At 39.2% G+C, this 20,991-nt stretch overlaps 1 protein-coding gene across 6 annotated transcripts in view; it reads right to left on the bottom strand.

Annotated features, from left to right (window-relative positions):
• The window catches only part of CHL1 (cell adhesion molecule L1 like), a 202,508-nt gene extending 188,729 nt beyond the window's left edge, over nt 1-13,779 (bottom strand). For 2 of the 6 annotated variants that reach the window (XM_026678954.2, XM_026678963.2), the window contains exon 1: nt 12,049-12,191. The gene's annotated coding sequence lies outside the window, so the exon portion shown is untranslated. Of the gene's footprint in view, nt 1-12,048; nt 12,192-12,810; nt 12,985-13,618 lie in introns of those variants that run through there. The other 4 variants (XM_087954596.1, XM_087954598.1, XM_087954597.1 and 1 more) reach the window with 4 other exon arrangements.
• Between the last annotated feature and the right edge of the window lie 7,212 nt (nt 13,780-20,991).

Below are 20,991 nucleotides of genomic sequence, written 5' to 3'. Positions count from 1 at the left end.
CAGTTTGAAAGCATGCTACATGTGAGTAGATAAATAGGTACCACTTTGGTGTGAAACATAGTGGTGTTTTGTGCAGGCTGTCGAACCCCTGGTAGTGCTGGACTGGCCTGGAAGTGATGCTCAACTGAGAGGAGGTCCTGAATGATGCCACAGGGTTCTGATTATCTTTCTGGTACAGAGCTTGTTCTTCCCCTGTGGTGCACCCTAGATAGTTGTAAGTGTGAACTAAATTGACTTACCTCTCTTTGACAACCAAATAACTATTTTGTACTAACACTGTAGTCTCCTGGCTAATTGTACCATTGCCATATGCAAAATAATAATAACTGGACATGTTGACCGTAGGAGAACAGATCCATTACATGACCAGGTCCTGAGACATTTAAAAGCCAACATCAACAGCTTTGTGTCCAGTAGGCAATCCAGTAGGCAATCAGGATAGATTTTTATTTCAAGTGTTGCAGGATCCCTGTAACTTGCTATAGTTGTGCTGTGCACAGACCGCCTCATCTTGCACCAATTGCAAAGGCAGCTCTTACTAGAAAGCCAAAGTCATGCAGGCTAATACTTCTTTTTATTATAAGGTTGCAGTAACAGAATCTTGCAAGTTTGAATTGTTCCCCCCTCCCTTTATCTTTGTGAGAACTGGGGGAGGGTTTGGTCTGAGACACTTTCTCAGATAACAGTTCTGGTGCAGACTTGGATTTCTTTTATCTGATCATTGTCTTTGTAGTTACTCTTGCCTCTCTTCCTCAAGGTCATTCCTTCTACTGATTGCAGAGTCATAGATGACGTATACTGCAACATAGACAATGTCAAATTTTTCAACTTTCAATTTCTAAACATTAGGGGTGCTCAAAAGTTGTGACATGCCCTTGGGGATTTTAAAGATATTTGGGTTACTTTAATATAATGTAGAGGTGCTTGGTTAATAACTACATAAATATTACAACTTTTTAACATTTTGTTTGTTTCATTTGCAATTGCTAGTTTCTATGGCTCTCTTGCTTGAAACATAGAACATCACGAATGTGGTAATCCAAGTTGAGGTCTGCCTAGTAAATATGACAGAAAAAGTGTTTGTGCAATGCTTGAAGGGTTACAAACAATAAAGTCTTTACCATGTTTAGAATGATTTTGGGTGGGATTGAGAGATTTGTGAATGTAGAACAGGGGTGTCAAACTTGCAATGACATGTCATCACATGACGTATCACAGCTTTTTTCCCCTTTGCTAAACTAGGGGTTGGTATGGCCAGCATGTGGCGCATCCAGCCTGCAGGCCACGAGTTTGACACCCCTGATGTAGAACATGCCTCCAAAAGTGTTAATATCTTATATATTTCCACTGATAAAGGGCAAAACTCTTTTGATTAACATAGTTCCATGGACTTTAAATGAATTTTTTATAATTTAAATGAATAAACTGCAAGAATTTTCTTTTATTTGTCTTAAAGCTACACCCATTTAACAGAATTGCCTAAATGTTTTGGGAATTTTGCAGAATTAAAAAAAAAACTTGTATCAATTCCACTCCAAACTTTCCTTTTGCAATCCTATGTCTACTCAGAAATAAGTAGAACTCTTTTCAATGATACTCCAGATGTGTGCAAGGTATTTCCAGTATAAATATATCATGTCCTTTCTCTCACAATGCAAAAATAATTTTTAAAGAATCCCATTACTGAAGAACTGTGAAGAAGTATTATTTGCAGCATAAGGTCCCATTACATCTCTTCTTCACAAAACATATAACTCATGGTTTGTTAGCCCTACTTCCCCCTCTGAACTACACCTGCTGGTTGCTTCAAGCAATCAAATTGCACAGAATTTTTACAATCATTCCTTCATTGTTTAAAATATTTCTACAACCCATTTTTCCATTTTTAATACAAAGTGAATGATTGAAAATAAACTTATTTCATGATCTTACCATCCCTTTATATAATCTTGGCTTCTGAGATGTAAGGGATAAAGACTATGCGGCATGTTGTAGTTACCTCCTCTGTACTTTTGACCTTGAGGTACACGTTTGGATAGCATTGATCTACTTAAGGCCATACTGTGCCAGTTTTAAAATGAAGGTCCTCCAGCTGCAAATAGTAGACTTTTAAAATGTTTATTTAAAACATTTAGCTCATCACCTATACTAAAGAACTGTGTTAATTTCACATTTAGTACAGCGTCATTATTTTACACTGTCATAATGTAGTTCCATTTCTAAATAAATCATATTGCAAGATTGTTTAAAAATCCCAAGAGTTTCTTTAAATTCCACCATTGTATCATATCATTACTGTTAAGCAATTTTACACTAATTCTAATCATTAACACCTTCAGGGAAAGCAAGACAAAGGATGCCATTGATGAAATCAGCTTCAATCGTTGAGAGGATCCAGTGGAGATTTCAATGCCTGTGAACTCAAGCTGTGCCAAGCTGCCGTTATAATCTGGGCAATCATTGAATGGCATGTTCCATGCTATGTTTCATTTATTCATGATGTAACTCAACATGACTTAACAGGACCTCATACATAAAGGCAGCATGAACAAAACATTTCAAGCACTAAGTAGATGAATTCCCCCCATAGGGACCTATTTCTCCCACTATTATGCGTCTTTCTCTAGGCAGCTGATACAAAAAGAACAGATATGAAACTATAACTTATGGCAAATTATAAAAAAATATAATAAATTCAGAATGTTCTGGGTCTGAAACAAAAAGTATTTAATCTTATGATGTATGACACATAAATCTTTTTGGTAATATCATCCCACTGCTGTTATTATTATGACTGGAGTCTTTTGTTCTGATAAAAAGTATTCTTTTAATAAAACACACACACACACACACACACACACACACACAAATCTTACTTGCTAGAGAAATAAAGACAAAATTGCAGAATTAACCAGGTTGCTTAGCAACTAATAGTTCCAGTGTCACTCCTTGGTGATCAATTCAAGTCATATATCAAGGTCTAAAGCACCTTGTAGAAAAATCCACATACATTTTTGTTACTTTGAAAATCTCAAAAACTTCATGTATACAATAACACATTCAATAAACTTTGTAAATGCTTTTTGATGAATATGGTACATTAATCTACTATTCTTTAAAACAATGCTAATAGAAAAAGCAACAGTTAATTACACCAATGTAACATATGTGATATAAACAAGAGCAATTAGTGCTACTTTGTTATAGTGTGTCCTGCCCCATGGAGGAGAGGGATGGCAGGACAGAAGGATAGAAGAAAAAGAAGGAATCATTATGCAAATTATTCACAAGGTCCTTGATTCTCCTTATAACTAGGTTTTTATTTCTCCCTGCCAGCCAATGGCAGCTGATTCATTCAACATTTCAATAGCAAACAAAATGGCTGCAATTCAAACTGCTAAATAAACATACAATGCTTGCAAATAATGTATTATTTATAGAATATTTATCTTGGGGACTTCTGGAATATATAGTTAGGCTTTCATGCTTTTACTAATTCAGTTTAATTATAAAAGTACACATTCTAAATGTCCATAATAATTGAATTCCTTTCAGCTTAATGCAAACTACTTAATCAGAAGATGCATCACATGTTTAATAACTCGATTTTATTTTCAACCTATTATGACATATGCCAGTGATTATTTCTTGATGGTAATGAAATATAGAATAGACCTATATAGTCATTCATAATCAAACTTTAATATGGTAGAAAATTTAGTCCTGATTTCTGTGCATTACATTTTCATTAATGACATTGATAAAAAGATGGAAGTAATGTTTATCTGATTTACAGATAACACAACATTAGTGGAAAGAAATAATATTGAAAACAATGTTTTGAGATTAGAGAGAATGATTTAAAGTAACAGAAATAAATTATATTTATTTATTATAAATAAATGAAAATGAAATTATAATAATTTAGGAAACAAAAATCAGATACACTAGCCTAGTGTCAGGAAGATATGTGGCTTGGTAATGAAACTTGTGAAAAATATCTTAAATTTGAAACTTTTAGAATTGAGGGGAAAACCCCTGATTTTGACACTTCAGTGGCCAAATCTGTAGGAGGTAGTTATCCACACAATAATTCAGCTTATTGTGATATATTCAATTAATTCAGTCTTATGGGTTTGTATTGCACATGACTACAGTCTATTAAAAATGTTGCGAGTAAAATGTGGCTGACCATTTCAGAGTCCAATGCTTTGGACAAACATTGCCAGTGAGAATCCTGTAAGTAGCTTCTCACTAACTGAAAGTGCTGGGATTCACCCTCTGCCTGGATATGTTTTTCTGAGCTTTGGTTTCTGTACAGCAGATACAAAAAAATACTGAGAGAAATCAAGGGCTATTCAAACTATCATTGTTATAATCACTACATGCCTTGGGACCTGTATATTTATAGGAGCCAACTCTTAAGAAAACTTCCCCTGGGTCCCACCTCATAAAGGAGTGTAATCTAGATTCCAATGAGTTAAGTCTTTTCATAAGACTTGGATTCAGAAGTTGTGGGTGCTTCATCATTGGAGATTCTTAAGAAGAATTTGGATAGCCATTTGTCTGAAATGATATAGGATCTCCTGCTTGAGCAAGGACCTCATTTGGAACAGCTCACTGTCAGAGATCAATTTATTCCTCACCTTGTTGAGTTTTAGGAATAGCTGTAAAAACTTCACAAATTCACAAATTCAAATTTCTGTCCATGGTTTTTATTATGTTTTTGCTACTGTATTTGTTATTTTAGTTTTTTTTAATTTTATTTATTTTTTAAAATTTATATGTTGCCCATCTCACTCTGAAAGGCTACTCTCAATTTTATTCTATTGTTTTACTATTTTAACACTCCTACTCTACAGATGGAATAGAAGCTAATATTCATCTGGACTGGTGTGACATTTAAGCCTTTCTTAAGAATTCTCTTGTAGTTGTTGGTCCTATTATGTCTCTCTCCAATTCTTAAATGTTTGGGTGCCTTTTTTGCATTGCTAATATGTGAGGCAATGAAACAGTAGCTGTTGAAGAGCTATGGGGATGCAAAGCTTTGAGCTGGACAGAGGTAATTGAATTTATACTGGATTTATGGAATTTACGGGGTGATAAATGTCTTACTCCTAAGGAAGTTGAACTGCATTGAAATGTCTACATGATAGAACTAAATCTGAGTGAAACATAAAATAATTTCTATTTTATTCTTTTTTACTTACTGTGGAGAGTAAGGAAATATACACAAATATACTGTTACCTGGGCATAGAGGACTGCAACTTTTTTTAAGCCCTGAGAGACAGGATAGTAATCAGAAATAATTCAGATAGATACCTTCCTGATTCTCTGGGTCAGGGCTGTCAAACTTGTAGCCCACAGGCCAGATGTGTCACATGCTGGCCATGCCCATGCCCGGTTTAGCGAAGGGGGAAACAATCGTGATACGTCACCTGATCCCGCCACAATGACGCAAGTTTGACACTCTTGCTCTGGGGTATAGAAGTAAGAGTGAGATGGGGAGGGAGGGAGGGACGTACAGCTTAATCAAACTTGACTGATTCTGTTATTATAGCCAATTGGAAAAAGGTAGTTCTAACTTTTTGATAACTTGATTTCCTGGTCTGTTCTATCTAGTATGATTGATATTTACATTAGCTAAAGCCAATTTTGTAATAAGATAAACAGAACCCACCCAACAATGTAATGTTCTTTGGTATTATGATTCACTTTGCTTTGTAGTGAGCTCCCAAGTAAAAGGCTAGGTAGCAGCACCTTAATTACATACAAATTTCTAGGAGCTACAAATAATCAGCTAGAGCAGGGGTGTCAAACTCAAAGCCCATGGGCTGAATCCAGCCCACAGGGTGCTTAGATCTGGCCTGGGGGGCCACCCTGGAAACAGTGAAGGACTGGCCAGCAGTGCCTCTGCCAGAGAAAATGGAGGTTGGGAGGGCCACATGAGCTCCATTTTCACTGGCAGAGCCACCACCGGTGCCCTGACACAAGTGTTGTCAAGCTGACCACACCCACCCTGGCAACGCCCCCCCCCCAGCCCTTCCCCCTGAGGTCAAACTCAATCCTGATGCGGCCCTCAATGAAATCAAGTTTGACACCCATGTGCTAGAGTGCAATAGAATTTGAGTTTCAGTTTGGATGTGTTCAGAGCCTTGCCTAAATTCTTTGTTTTTATTTACACACACACACACGCACACACACACACACAAAGAGGGGAGACATTTGGATATTTTAGTCCTGCTTCTATCTCCCTGGCTGGATGGCAAAGAGAAAGTGATAGCAGCAAATAGCAGCAAAAGTCATCCTTATTCTATTTACCTAAGCTATCCCATTTGGGGCAAACCAGATAGAAAAATGAGACCTTTTACAACAAGCCATGTAAATACGCTGTTATTGTGTAACTGCAATCAGCAACAGTCAAAGGTTATTATTTGAAAAATGAAGCCTATATATGTTACTGAGTATTTGTAAATACACACACAAGTAAGCCAAAACATTTTTCTTCCAAACTGACCATGCTATTTCAAGATGATGAATGCTAAAAATATTTCAGTGCTTTTCAAAGGTGAATTTTAGAGCTCATAAATAGTTCTGAGAAGATGAATGTTTACATTGGTAGTGGCTACAGATTCCTCTTTGTCTCTGTTGCTTCAAATACAGTTTATAAATAATCTTTTATAACAATGGAACAGAGGTGGTATTCAGCAGGTTCTGACCAGTTCTGGAGAACTGGTAGCAGAAATTTTGAGTAGTTTGGAGAACTGGCAAATACCACCTCTGACTGGCCCTGCCCCCATCTATTCTCTGCCTCCCAAGTCCCAGATGATTGGCTGGATCTTGTTTTGTTGCCCTGCACAGGAGAACAGAGCTGGAGAGCAGGTTAGTGGGGTGGGGAAGGAATGGGGATTTTGCAGTATCCTTCCCCTGCCACGCCCACCAAGCCACCGGTAATAATTTTTTTTGAATCCCACCACTGCAATGGAGGAAGCTTATCACCATATGTTCTTACTGCAATGATGCTGTTAGTGTATGGGTATATTGTACGTATATGTACATGTGCACACATATACAAAGGTTCCAGACTAATGTTCTGTAGACCTCTGTTGAACTACAACTCCTATACTTTTCCCATATTCCCATATATTTCAGGATGACAACCAGATTTTTTCCCCCTCCCCCCATCACAGATATGTCTGTATGAGTTGTTTTGAGAAGGAAAGAGATTATGCTCACTGGATCCCTCAGTTAGGCAACCCAGTGGGATGAGTCTATAAACAATTTTTTCTGCTAAAATTACTTTCATTCATTTTGACAGTTCTACATTGAGAGTGGATTCTAGTGAGGTGACTGAGGGAGACGCTTGCCCAGTTTTGATGGATGAGTTTCATTTTGTTCACCCTGAGGTGGAGTATTGGACAAGTTGTTTGGAGGGATGAGAACATACACTTGTTTGCTAGATCTTTGCTCAGTTCATCCTGCTTAGTAAAAACTGCCAGAGGGGCAATGTCTGGGTCAGTGGCAGACAAGAGTAATGTCTAAGCAACTTTACTAGGAGCATTTTTAAGCAAGATCCTGGGGTTAATGTTGGAAATCCAATTTCAGTACTCTACGGGTGAAGATTATTTACACATACATTGCAATGTAAAACCATCTTGGTTACTGTAGTCAATGATCTGTGCTGCAAAAAAACAGATAAAGTATAAAGAAGGACTAGGGATGACACAATAGCAGTATTCCAGGATTTGGGGAGCTGCCACAAAGCACCAGAAGGCAAGATCCAATGGATGGAAACTAATCAAGGAGAGAAGCAACCTGGAATTAAAGAGAAACTTCCTAACAGTGAGAACATTTAACCAGTGGAACAGCTGGCCTTTAGAAATCATGGGCACTGGATGTTTTTAAGAAGAGACTGGACAGTCTGAGATGGTATAGTTTCTCCTGCTTGAGCAGGGGGCTGGACTATAAGACCTCCAAGGTCCCTTCCAGCTCTATTCTGATTAATTGATTAATTAATATTCCATCCTGCTTAGTTTTGCTACACACTTCCCAGCAAATTTGATACAATCCATCATGGTATTTTTTCTGGAATATTTGGCTGCTATGGGATTTATTGGCACCGATTTGCAGCAATCCTGCTCCTATAATGTACTCAGAAATGCTGGGTACTGTTGCTCAGCATCCTGGACATTATTACAATTTTATTTTAGGGATAGCTTTGGTGGTTAACATCCAAATGAAGTCACTAAAAGATAATAAAGGGTCTGGAGATTGAATGCCATTAGTAATTTTAGTGGAGCCTTCTCCATAACAGATGCTAAGGAGTCTGTTGAAAGCCTGGAACATTGAATGGATGCTGTATAGAATGGTGAACAGATGTACAATTTTTTCTCTTATCAATATTTATCCCTTTATTTAATTTAACAGCATTTACAGATCACTCTGACAGCCTCTGTTATAAAGGGAATCTTCCACATGCTCCATTCATCTGCCTCTGGAGAGTGTAAACGCTCCATCAAGACTCATGGTACATCTGTGTATTTGTAATTGTGAGACCCAAAGTATTAATAAGCACACACATTCAAAACACAAAGATACCTTTGTGGGAAACAATCCAAGGCTAATATCTGAATATTTCACTTTCCATTAACATTTAAAATTTACATTCTTCCATCCAAAATAGATCCATTCACCCCATAATTTTTAATGAGGCCATTGAGCAGAAATTATCATATTCTAAGAATTCATATCCTCTCTCCCCTCCTCTGCCACTTCTTTCTTTTTTCCAAATACTGAAGCCTATTTTTAAAAAATAATAATCCAAGATTTAATAACTATCTATTTGGGAAGGCTCTGGAAGATTCATGCATGTCAAAATACATAGCAACAGCACTTAGACTTATATACCGCTCTACAGCCCTCTCTAAGCCGTTTACAGAGTTAGCATATTGTCCCCAACAATCTGGGTCCTCATTTTACCCACTTCAGAAGGATGGAAGGCTGAGTCAACCTTGAGCCTGTGGGATTTGAACTGCCAAATTGCAGGCAGCCGATAGTCAGGAGAAGTGGCCTGCAGTACAGCACTCTAACCACTATGCCACCAAGGTTCTACATAAACACACACCCCAAAAATACCCTATCATGCCTTATAAGATTTAAAAGATGTTTGCCTTTAGTTTACCCTATAGGAAACCGATTTGTGGGAGGAGAGAATATCTGATGCTAACAGGCGAACATTAGAGTAAGGGGAGGGAGTGTATTGCATGTTGTAGATATCAACCATAAGAATATTTAAAAATCACCCCAAGAGACTAATGTAGCACTGCTGGAAATGAGGACAGTTTGAACCAGCATAAAGGCCTATGAACTTGGCTTAACTGGAATGGGATACCAGAAAAATGAACTCATGTGGAACAGAATATAACAGGCAGATATAACAGGCTTCCAAGAATTTTCTTGGGATAGGTAGATGATAGATAGATAGATAACAGTGGTGGGATTCAATTTTTTTTACTACTGGTTCTGTGGGCGTGGAGGGGAAGGATACTGTAAAATCTCCAGTCAGAGGTGGAATTTGCTGGTTCTCTGAACTACTCAAAATTTCTGCTACCGGTTCTCCAGAACTGGTCAGAACCTGATGAATGCCACCTCTGAGATAGATAGATAGATAGATAGATAGATAGATAGATAGATAGATAGATAGATAGATAGATAGATAGATAGATAGATAGATAGATAGAGGGAGAGGGGAAGGGAAGGGAGGTGCATTGGGCTTAAGTCCATATTGAAACCTGATTGCCCAAGGGGCAATCCTCAGTTTTAAAATAAAAATCAGCAAAAGGGCCACTGCTTGATAAATATTAAAAGAGGAGGAGGGGAAGAATGGGAATAGAGAGCACAACTAAAAATGTTAAAAGTCAAATGCACAGCTAGGAACACTCCAGGGTAATTATTGAAAATCCCCTCGGCTCTGACAGAGATATTGCATGCACATATACATCTGTTCTAACCTTTTTGAAGACTGAACACACACAGATGTGCATCATCAATTAGAAGATAGTTTCAGAACCAATCCTAATGCATGAAATTTAAAAAGGAAGGCATTCATTCCAATGCAAATGTTATATACTGCATTTGAATCTAATGCAACACATCAAGTTTTATTAACAATTTTCTCCAAATTCAATTATTTTATAAATAATAGTTCTATTCTGATGAAGTTTATATTTTATAACCAAATCCATTCTGTCCAAGTCCTTTACCTACTTTGTTATCACAGATTCAGTGGCAGGTTCTGATTAGTTATATGAAGACTGAATAGTTGCATTTTGTTATTTGGACATCAATGGGGCATTTGTTTTCATACTGTCAGATTTAAATCCCATTGAAGTCAATCTTAATTTAGATGTAGTCTGATGGAGTTCAATTCTGTGACATAGATCATATTTAATTCATTTAAATGCATGATCCCATTTTCCCTTTAAAATGTTTATAACCTATAAGGTTTAAAAAGCCTACTTTTGAACATCAATGTGCTACCCCATTAAGAGTCAGTTAGGTGTTTTGGGGACATTGAGTAGTTCTGTGAGATTATGATAACTCTTTATGCCTTTACTACCTTGATATGAAATAGGGAGATAGGAAGAAAGAAACAATTGGGAGGAACTATCCCAAAGGTGCTTTTCCAAAAGGCAACTGGGTTTTCTTATTTTTCCCCCTGGAAGACATTTCACTTCTCATCCAAGAAGCTTTTTCAGTTCTAACTGAAGTAGAACTGAAGAAGCTTCTTGGATGAGAAGTGAAACATTTTCAAGAAATAAGCAAGAAAGACCAGTTGTCTTTTGAAAACTTACCTTTGGGACAACCATGATCAGGTTGACTGAGAATCTCCATAGACATCTAGGAGGAACTATTTAAATTTGTGTTGTGATCATGATATGCTTTAAACTACTTTTACCTCAACATTAATGGGAATTTGGTATGTCCCTTATTCATGCCAGTTCCATAACACAGCATCTAATTTACCCTTCATTTATTCCAAATTGCATGTTCTTAAATAATTGATATTTGTTTTTCTACAATTCATCATTTATCCATCTATAATAAAACGTGGGTTTTAAAATCATAAGTAAGCCCTTTTCTCCATTAGAAATCAAATTCAATTTTTGTAAACTTCAATAAATCCAAACTAACAATTAACGCTATTAGAAGGGGGGATTAGATAATCAATAATCCTCAAATTCAGCATCGCAAATTCTCCTCAAAGACTCACACTAGTTCCTTGTAATTCCTCATGCTCAGAAAGACACCCACCCAATACTTTCAGAGGACTGTGACAAATAAACTTTAACCAGACAACAATGTCACACTGATTTGTTCCCCCACTTCCCTCCCCAAACACTTCTGAGACCGTATAATCCACCGATCTCCGCTAGATTATATCATAAAAAAGCATTCGAATAGGCGGCAACTTAAAGCAGAAGGAAGTACAAACAATATCTCCTTGAATTTGAAGGTGTCAACTCTCCCTAACATCCGAACTGGCGTATATTGTTTTGCTGTTGCTCTCTCGTGGATCCCTTCGGTCGCGCGCGGGGAAACACCACACACACACACCCCATCACCACAAAAGATTCCCAAGCGCATTCCCATGCACGGTTGGGGTGAGGGGAAGCGAGTTCCCTCGCTACTTTTGGGGGCTCAGAAGGATCGGGAGCTGCGATAGGGAGGAAACAACGGGCTCTGTGGCGAGGAAGCTTTCTCACTGGGGGCGGGGTGGTAGTGTTGGGTCCACAGGGGTTTCCTTCCAGCTCAGCAGGTGGATTATCAGGAGAATCTTAGATTTTTCTCCAGTTTACACAGGCGCCTTTTGTTAGGGAAAAGGTCCTGTCCAGTTTTCTTACATTTTCCTCTTCACCCCATCTCTCAGCCCTTGGGACCACCAAATCTGCCCCCCTTGTACCCCAAAACGCTCCTTGTACTAGATTGTAGATTTCACCTCCATCCAGGTGCGAAAAGGGGCGCCTCCTCCCCCTTCCCCATCTTACCTTGCCACTTGAGGGGTGTGTTGACGGGAGCTGTTCGCAACGCTGCCGGGTTGAGGGGCACGCGCGGGAGAGGGGTGCCAGCGTCTCTCTCTCTCTCTCTCTCTCTCTGTCTCTCTCTCTCTGTGTGTGTGTGTGTGGTGTGTGTCTCAGGGAAGCGGTTGGAGTTTGCAACGGAATTCGGCTCAGGGCAAGAGCGCCCGGGGGCCCGTCCCAGCTTGCTAAATTAATCACTTTTGCTTTTTTTTTTCCCCGCGAAAGGGGAGGGAGCTAGGAATAGAAGAGGATGGCAAAAGGGAGGAGAAAGAAAGAGAGAGGGAGAAGAGGATGAAAAATCTCAAGCCTGGGGAAAAGAGGAAGGTCCCTCCGTGACTGGCATCAATATCTCCTTCGGCGGAGCTTCAAGGGAGTCATGGCAACGAGCCCCTAAACCTCCCCAAATCTTTCTCAGCTACACAGGGCACGCGCGCAAGCATACACGCACACACATACATACACAAACTGCTGTTGCTGCTGTGCCTGCTGCTGGGTGCTCTGGGAAGGGGGGAAGACAGCCTCCTCCTCTCCCTCCCTCCTATGCAACCAACCCACTCCCCCCTGCCGCCATCCCTCCGCCTCTGCGAGGTTGGAGGGAGACACCGAAAGCGGGGAATGAGCTGAATTCCCTGGGAATTCTCCCTCGCTTCCCCTTCCCTCGGCCTTCTGCTATACTAGGAACTTGCTTGAAGCCTGGCTACCTGGAAAAGGGCGTCTCCGGACGCTTACCTGGAAATTGGAGAAGGGCTGGTGGGGGCGTATCCCCCTCCAGACCCGGGCGACTTGTCTGTTAAGCCCCCAGGCTGACCTGGCCTGAGCCGCTTCGGAGGCTCTTCCCCGGTTAGAAGCTGGAGGACACCTGAGAGCTGTAGACGCGCGGGCTAGCGATGGGTGGGTGGAGAGAAGAGGGCTTTATATCCTGCCGACTTTCCAATTCATCCAGGTGTCAATCTCTTTATACACGCGCGCGCGCGCGCATACACACACACACACACACGCAGAGTGGTTGCTTTCTCAAAGAAAAATGCAACGGGGAGAAAGCGAGAGGCTGAGACGTACACACACATACACGCTTACCTACCTACCTACCTACCTACCTACCTACTTACCTACCTACCGGATCAGAAACACCCAGCTAGGATCTCCTTCCAAGGTTCCCCAAGAATCAAAGGAGAGGGAGAGAAACCTTCCCAATTCTCTCTGGTTCTCCTCCTTCCTAACGACCATTTTCTGAACTCCGAAGGGTTAAGACCCAGAGAGGGGATAAGAGATTTGAGGCTAGAGGTTTTTTTTGGGGTGGTGGTGGAGGGGGTGTGGGGTGTGTGATTGGCAAACAAGAGGCAGAACCAACAGCGTAGGGGAGGGAGAGAAAAGTCACACACGGGCCGCATCTTTCTCAATCGAGAATTGGGGAATATTCTATAAAAGAAGGCATTTCATTTCACACGTGCACACCCAGGCAGAAATATCCTAGCCGCACCAAACCCACCGGGCGTTACCAACAGCAACAAGAACCTCCTTAGGGAGAGTGGCATACCTTGAAGTGAGGAGGGGGGGAGCAGGGGAATTGTGCTCCTCCAGAACAGCTGTTTGTTGTAGCAGTGCCGAAAATGAAAAGCCAGATTAGAGAAGGCCAGGAATCAAAGGTGCAGAGATGCTTCCTTTTGCACAGCTGGTTTCCAGTCACACAGACCAATACACACCCTTTCCCTCTTTTTTTCAAGCTATTTGTGATGGAAATCATGAAATGCCAGCCTCCCTTCTCCCTCCCCCAGCTGCCCTAAACCAAATGTACTGCAAAAAGTCCAGTCCTGGCATGTTCTCATGCTTCATACTATGTTCAGGTATCTGCCACACCCTGCCAGCTCAACACACTTGAGGAACAGAGACAGAAGGGAGGGTTGTTTAGGAAGTTCACTAGAATTGGGTAGAAGAGACATTATGAAAGAATGGGAAATGGTTGGAGAAGCAACTTTCGGCAGAATCTCATCTGCCATCATCAGGCTTCTGTATTGTGTTCGTCTGTGAGTCAGACTTTTACAGTTGTTTCAGTTTTAAATTTGGGGCTAGCCTACCGCTGTGCCGAAATGGTTTTTTCTTCATCCTGATTGATTGGGAGTCTTGGTCTGTGTTTATTGGTCTTGGAGTTTGCTGTGTTCTGCTTCGTTGGTGTTTCTAATATCTTCTGTCTGTTTTGTGGATTTTTTGTGTCTTGATTGGCTGGCAACATTGTGTTCCTGTATTGGAGGCTTTTAGTGCAGCTTGGCTCCGAGTAAATGGACGGCTATCATTTGTTAGGAAGCTAGGTTTCATCTGGGTGCCTGGTTGGGGTGTGTTTGAGCTGGAGGTATCAGGGGGGATCTGTTTTTGCCCAGGTATTTGCCTGGTTAGTGGTGTGGAAATTTTTTTGTTTGTGAGTGCAGGCTTCCAAATAATTGACAGTCTGGTGGAATCATCTCTTCTATTCATGCTTTCAGGTCTTTTTTCAATCTCTATGGCTTCTCTGACTCAGACGAAGACTCCCGACCAATCTTGATGAAGAAAAAACCATTCTGGCACAGCAGTAGGCTAGCCCCAAATTTAAAACTGAAACAACTGTAAAAGTCTGACTAACAGACAAACACAATACAAAAGCCTGATGATGGCAGATGAGATTCTGCTGAAACGTTGCTACAACTTTAAAAGCACCACTACTATGACGTGGGAAAATACCTGAACAAAGCTGAAGGCCATATATATATATATATATGGAGGGGAAATATTTAACCTGAGGCCCTCTTTTTCTTAGGAAACATTAAGCAACTCTTTTAAACAAATGAAGGGAAATAAATGTACAGTTTCTAGTCTGAATTAATTAAATAGCATTTGGATTGGTGAGTTTAATTCTAGAATTTACTAGTTTTTCTTGAATGGCCAATAGAAAACATTCAGCCAAGTGAGACAGCATGCTTATATCCTGTAAATATCATCTTCGGATGACCAGGATCGTCCTTCCAAATTCTCATTGGCAGAGGTTTCAAAGTTTGCTAATTTGTTTCCATCATGTACCATGTTTATTGTCAGCTACTTAAAAGAGAAGTTTCCAAGTGATCATAACTGTGCATCGGTCATTTTTGTAGGTTTTGAAGAATTGTCATAGGGTTCATAGGAAGTCTTATTATTCCATGAAGTCATAAAAGCTCATTACATTTAACATAACATAGAATAGGGCTGGAAGGGACCCTGAAGGCTTTCTAGTCCAGCCTCCTGTTCAAGCAGGAGATCCTATATCATTTCAGACAGTCCAGTCTCTTCTTAAAAACCTCCAGTGACGAAGCACCTACAACTTCTGAAGGCAAGACATTCCACTGGTTAATTGTTCTCACTGTTCGGAAGTTTCTCCTTAATTCCAGGTTGCTCCTTTCCTTGTTTAATTTCCATCCATTGCTTCTTGTCCTGCCCTCTGATGCTTTGGAGAATAACTTGCCCTCTTCTTTATGGCAGCCACTCAAATATTAGAATACCACCATGTCATATATTTGATTGCCACTATGGCTTCAATGAAGCTCAGACATCCCAAACTATTCTAGAATTCTGTAATTCTGTAAGCTATCAATATAGGCTATGTTAACATGTCCCTTTGAACTCCTTTTCGAACCCCTGTACATTATTTTGACAGCCCCAAGTAAAGCTGTTCAAAAATGAAGGTACACAAAATGCAGAAAATTCCAAAGGGTTGTTGAAAAGCAGAGAGGAAAATATCCCTCATGTAAAAACAGATGTGTTGCCATGTAAATTGCCACAAAACTGCCTTGCAGTTAGCAGGGTGCTACTACAACTGTTGTGGCAAACCCCCAAAGAACCAGATTGTTACAAATGGAAAGTGGAAATCCCATTGCCCCTTCTGTAATCCTGTTGTGGTAATAGGCATATTTTCCCCTAGAAAAACATGTTTTCCTTTGAAAGATATCAAAGACATCTGGAGGCACATCCTAGCAGTGACAGAGGTCTTGGCCACGACTGAAAGATGAGACAGAGTGGGGGGTATGATAATTTTAGGATTGATTTCTTCACATATTCAGACACAGCACCCTCCAAACATGTGTCATTATCTCTGTTCTATAATCTGACCAGCAGAAAATAGGAGACTGAACTGTAAGTTGGACTTTTCCCCTGCTGCTTAATTGGAAGCTGCTAATGGGATACACAGCAGAATTCTGGGCACCACACCTTTTCCCACAATAGGCTGATCACTGGGAGGTATCGTGGTAGGCCAGGTAAAATTAGAATGTAAGTGACATTGTAGCTTCTTAATTGACCAATTCTGCATTAGGAGTAGCAGTTTGGTAAAATTCAGACTTCAGACACCATTTGATCAATTCAGAGAACTAGGTTATAGAATTTTCCTGGGTTATTATGTTGATTCCTGCCTTGCTTCCTAGACTAAAACAAAGCAAAACTTCTCATTAGCTAACATGGGAAAAACACTTGGGAGAACATTATGAAATTTGCAGTGAAATTGGTCATATCCTGAGGGATTTTCAAAGCAATTTTATATAGGCAGATCATTATTATTTTTTGGTTCAAAGATAGGGCAGCTGAAGTGAATAATGATACAATTTCTTGAATATGATGTTGTTGTTTCTCAAGGTTTAAGAGTGAAAGAACCATAAGAAGCCAACTGTTTTTCACAAAAGACAACAATTATTATGCTTGTACTGGAAAATGGCTGTTATTGACATACAACTGCGGAAGGAAGGAAGGAAGGAAGGAAGGAAGGAAGGAAGGAAGGAAGGAAGGAAGGAGAGAGAGAGAGAGAGAGAGAGAGAGAGAGAGAGAGAGAGAGAGAGAGAGAGAGAGAAGATAGAACAAGTAGTAAAATGAAGATTTTTCACCCTAGGATCACCCCATTCAAGGTCCTGTGACCAAGGTAACCAGTGGTGATCTAATTGTAATGATCACTGACAATTGATTCTGTTAATCAGTTAAAGACTCCTTCGCTCACCATTTCCATCACAAGTTTTGATATAAAAGATAACTATTGCTATCATTGTTAAGAAGATTGAAGAACAGAGTCTTCTATAAAACCATCAAAGTTATATATTGCAAATATATTCATCAGGGAATCAGATGAAATTACACCAGCAGTGCCATGATTCAGCAGACCCTTGGGAGTGATGAGCATATTGCCATGACAGCTTGTAAAAGCCAGAAATGGTAGCAGTAGCTGACAATGGTAGGCAGTGAAAGCATCTATCACTGCATTGATACTTGATTAGTGCACTGTGGTATCTATTGATGAGGTAGCTTTTCATTATATCACTTTTTATAGTCTACTTTTTATAGTCTACTGTCCACTTTTTATTATATATGGATTATTGTATGCTGCCCAAAGTCAGTTCTTATGAGATGGGTGGCTATATAAATTTGAAAATGAAATAAATAAATAGTATTAGGTTTTATTTTTAAAAGCTAACCAATTTATACTTTACTCTTTCCTTCCCAATAGGAGTTTTGTCCAGCTTAGAATTCATTCTGGATAGAAACTGCAAGTCATGTGTTCTGAATATATATGTGAAGGAGGATTGATATAAATAGTTTCCTGCTGTCTCTTCCTTTGAGTGTTCATCTAGTTCAAAATGGAAAAGAGGAAAAGAGAGACAGATAGACAGGTGGCAGATGGAAGGGAATAAAAAGTTTAGCAACAGGATCTGTTAATTTTGCTGATCCTAGAGAAAGTAGAAATTACTTGAGAGAAGTTGAACCAGTGGTGCCTTTATGGATGGAAGAATTTTCCTAAAGGTGAAATAAAAGCCCAGTTGTTTTCCTTTTGATCTATACCTAGCACTGATTCTGAATCCAGCATTTAGAAAATCTCAGTAATTATATTTGAAAATGCCAATTCAAAATATCCAAGTTCAGGCAAGGCATTTCAAAAACTGGGTCCTGTATAAGAAAAGGCATCATGCTTCAAAACTAGCTCTTTTCTCCAATCATGGGGTAGCACAAAAAGGCTATTAGTAATTCATATCCCACTTTAAATTGTTCTAGACTCTTTCAGCTGACAAACCGTACTCAATGAGTAGTCCTTAATGGGTCTAAGTCTATATGGAGGGAAGTAAGTAGTGGGGTGCCACAAGGTTCCATCTTAGGCCCAGTACTCTTCAATATCTTCATTAACGACATAGATGAGTGAATAGAAGGGGAACTTACCAAAATTGCAGATGATACTAAGATAGCAGGAATAGCTAACACCCAAGAAGATGAATCTTGACAGACTAGAACACTAGGCCATACCTAACAAAATGAAATTCAATGCAGAGAAAAATAAAGTCCTACACTTAGGCAAGAAAAACCAAAAGTACACATATAGACTAGGTGAAACCAGGCTCAATAGCAGTAACTGTGAGAGGGATCTTGGAGTCTTAGTGGACAATCAGCTAAATATGAGCCAGCAGTGTGCAGCAGCAACCAAAAATGCTAATGCAATCTTAAGTTGCATTAACAGATGGATACAATCAAGACCAAGTGAGGTACTAATACCACTCTGTAAAGCCTTAGTAAGACCACACCTAGAATACTGCATCCAGTTTTGGTCACCACAGTATAAAAAAGATATTGAGACTCTAAAAAAAGTATAGAGAAGAATAAGCAGGATGATTAGGGGACTGGGGACTAAAACATATGAAGAATGGTTACTGGAACTGGGCATGGCTAGTCTACTGAAGAGAAGGACCAGGGGAGACATGATAGTAGTGTTCCAATATTTGAGGGGCTGCAGAGGAGGGGTCAAGCCATTTTCTAAAGCACCCGAATACCAGATAAGGAATAATGGGTGGAAACTGAGCAAGGAGATATTTAACCTGGAAATAAGGAGAAACTTTCTGACAGTGAGAACAATCAACCAGTGGAATAGCTTGCCCTCAGAAGTTGTAGCAGTTCCATCACTTGAGACTTTCAAGAAGAGATTGGACTCCCATCTGTCAGAAATGGTGTAGGGTCTCCTGCTTGAGCAGGGGGTTGGATTAGATGACCTACAAGGTCCCTTCCAACTCTGATTATCTGTTATCTGTTAACTTTCATATCTTAAGCCCCATCAATCACTCTGGGTTAAGAGATAACCATGGTGCCATCATGATAAAATCTAAAGATGCCACTTTTCCCAAGGATGTTTTATATTTCACAGACATTTTGCTATTATGTTTATTAGTTACAGAAAGGTTTAAAGCTTTGATTAAAGTTTTTGGGAATATTCTAACTCCCTGTAAATATGGTTGAGAATCACTACTTAATCCATAGGCTCTCTGTGTGTGTGTGTGTGTTGTCCTGCATTGTGTTGCCTTCTCTTGTCTTTTCATTTCAAGACCTTAATCTGGTATGCTTATTTATTTATTTTTATTAAATGACATTTTGCTAAAGTGAAGAACTACTGAGTATTTAAAATGGCCATAAAATATGGTTTCCCATAGTACCCTGAACAATAAATGGTAATCTAAACATTTAATATCATTTTTCAATAATGTCTTTAAAGATATTCAAAATAATTTTCAAATCATATTGGAAGAATTTCTCAATTCTAACTTGAATGTAATGCCTACTTCTTATTTTTTATTTAAATACTACTAGTACAAAGGATTAAAACACAATATAAATTACACAATGTAGGTACATATCAGGTCAGTATTATATCTACATGCTGTTTCAAAATATACATAAATATAGTACCTTCTTGAATTTTCTGATTATATGGTATTAGATTGGTGTTAATTTTTAATGACCATATTAATAGATTTTGTTGACCATCTCTAATTTGATATTTCATATCTTCCAACAATACACTCATTACCACTGTAACTGAGTTCATCCACCTTTCTGCTGGCCATCCTCTTCTCTTTTTTTCTTCCAGTTTTCCCAGCATTAGAGGCTGGGCCTTAACATAATGGGTTTACAATAGGATAATTTGTGCCTGGTCATTTATGCCTGTAAATTGATATGTTGGACTATTGTTTATCTTCTTGGTATTCTCAGTAGCCTTGTCCAACATCAAAATTTAGAATAGAACAGAACAGAACAGTCAGAAGGGAACTTAGAGGTCTTCTAGATCCCTTCTAGAAGGGATCTTCTAGATCTTCCATTGATTAATAGTTCTAACTATCAGGAATTTTTTTTCTTAGTTCTAGGTTGCTTCTCTCCTTGATTAGTTTCATCCATTGCTTCTTGTCCTGCCCTCAGGTGCTTTGGAGAATAACTTGACTCCCTATTCTTTGTGGCAACCCCTAAGATATTCGAACATTGCTAACATGTTACCCCTAGTTCTTCTTTTCATTAAATTAGACACACCCAATTCCAGCAACCATTCTTTATATGTTTTAGCCTCCAGTCCCCTAATCATCTTTGTTGCTCTTCTCTGCACTCTTTCTAGAGTCTCAACATCTTTTTTTTTCACTTTGTGGTTACCAAAACTGGATGCAGTATTCCAAGCGTGGTTTTACCAAAGCATTATAAAGTGTATTAACTTAAGTTCAACTTAACTTCAAAAATGCCATACTGTCTATCCTGCTTCCACATATCTCCAACCTTTACTTCCATAAAGTCTTATATGGAAAACTATTGACTGTATGATTCTAATCTTTATAAGTATAAGCCTGCCATAGTACCTAAATATGTTTTCTCAGGCCTTCATTGTTCATCTAATAGGGCTAGGCTAGACTAACCTACCAGGTTACAGGTAGTCTTTGAATTATATTTACAGTTCCAAATTTCTATTACTCAGCAAGGCAGGCCCATTTAATAGCCTTTCTTGCCTGGTTGTTAAGCAAATCACTATAGTTGTTAAGTGAATCATTAAGCAAATCTGGCTTCTCCCACTGATTTTAATTGTCAGAAACTTCCTAGGAAGGTTACAAATGACTTTCCCAGGACCACAGGATG

The sequence above is a fragment of the Notechis scutatus genome, chromosome 2 (genome assembly GCF_049901735.1).
Source record: "Notechis scutatus isolate UNSWTSFEM ecotype Mainland chromosome 2, rNotScu1.2, whole genome shotgun sequence".
Lineage (NCBI taxonomy): Eukaryota > Metazoa > Chordata > Lepidosauria > Squamata > Elapidae > Notechis > Notechis scutatus.
The sequence above is the reverse complement of the archived record's forward strand: the minus strand, read 5'-3'. Positions and strand labels throughout refer to the sequence as shown.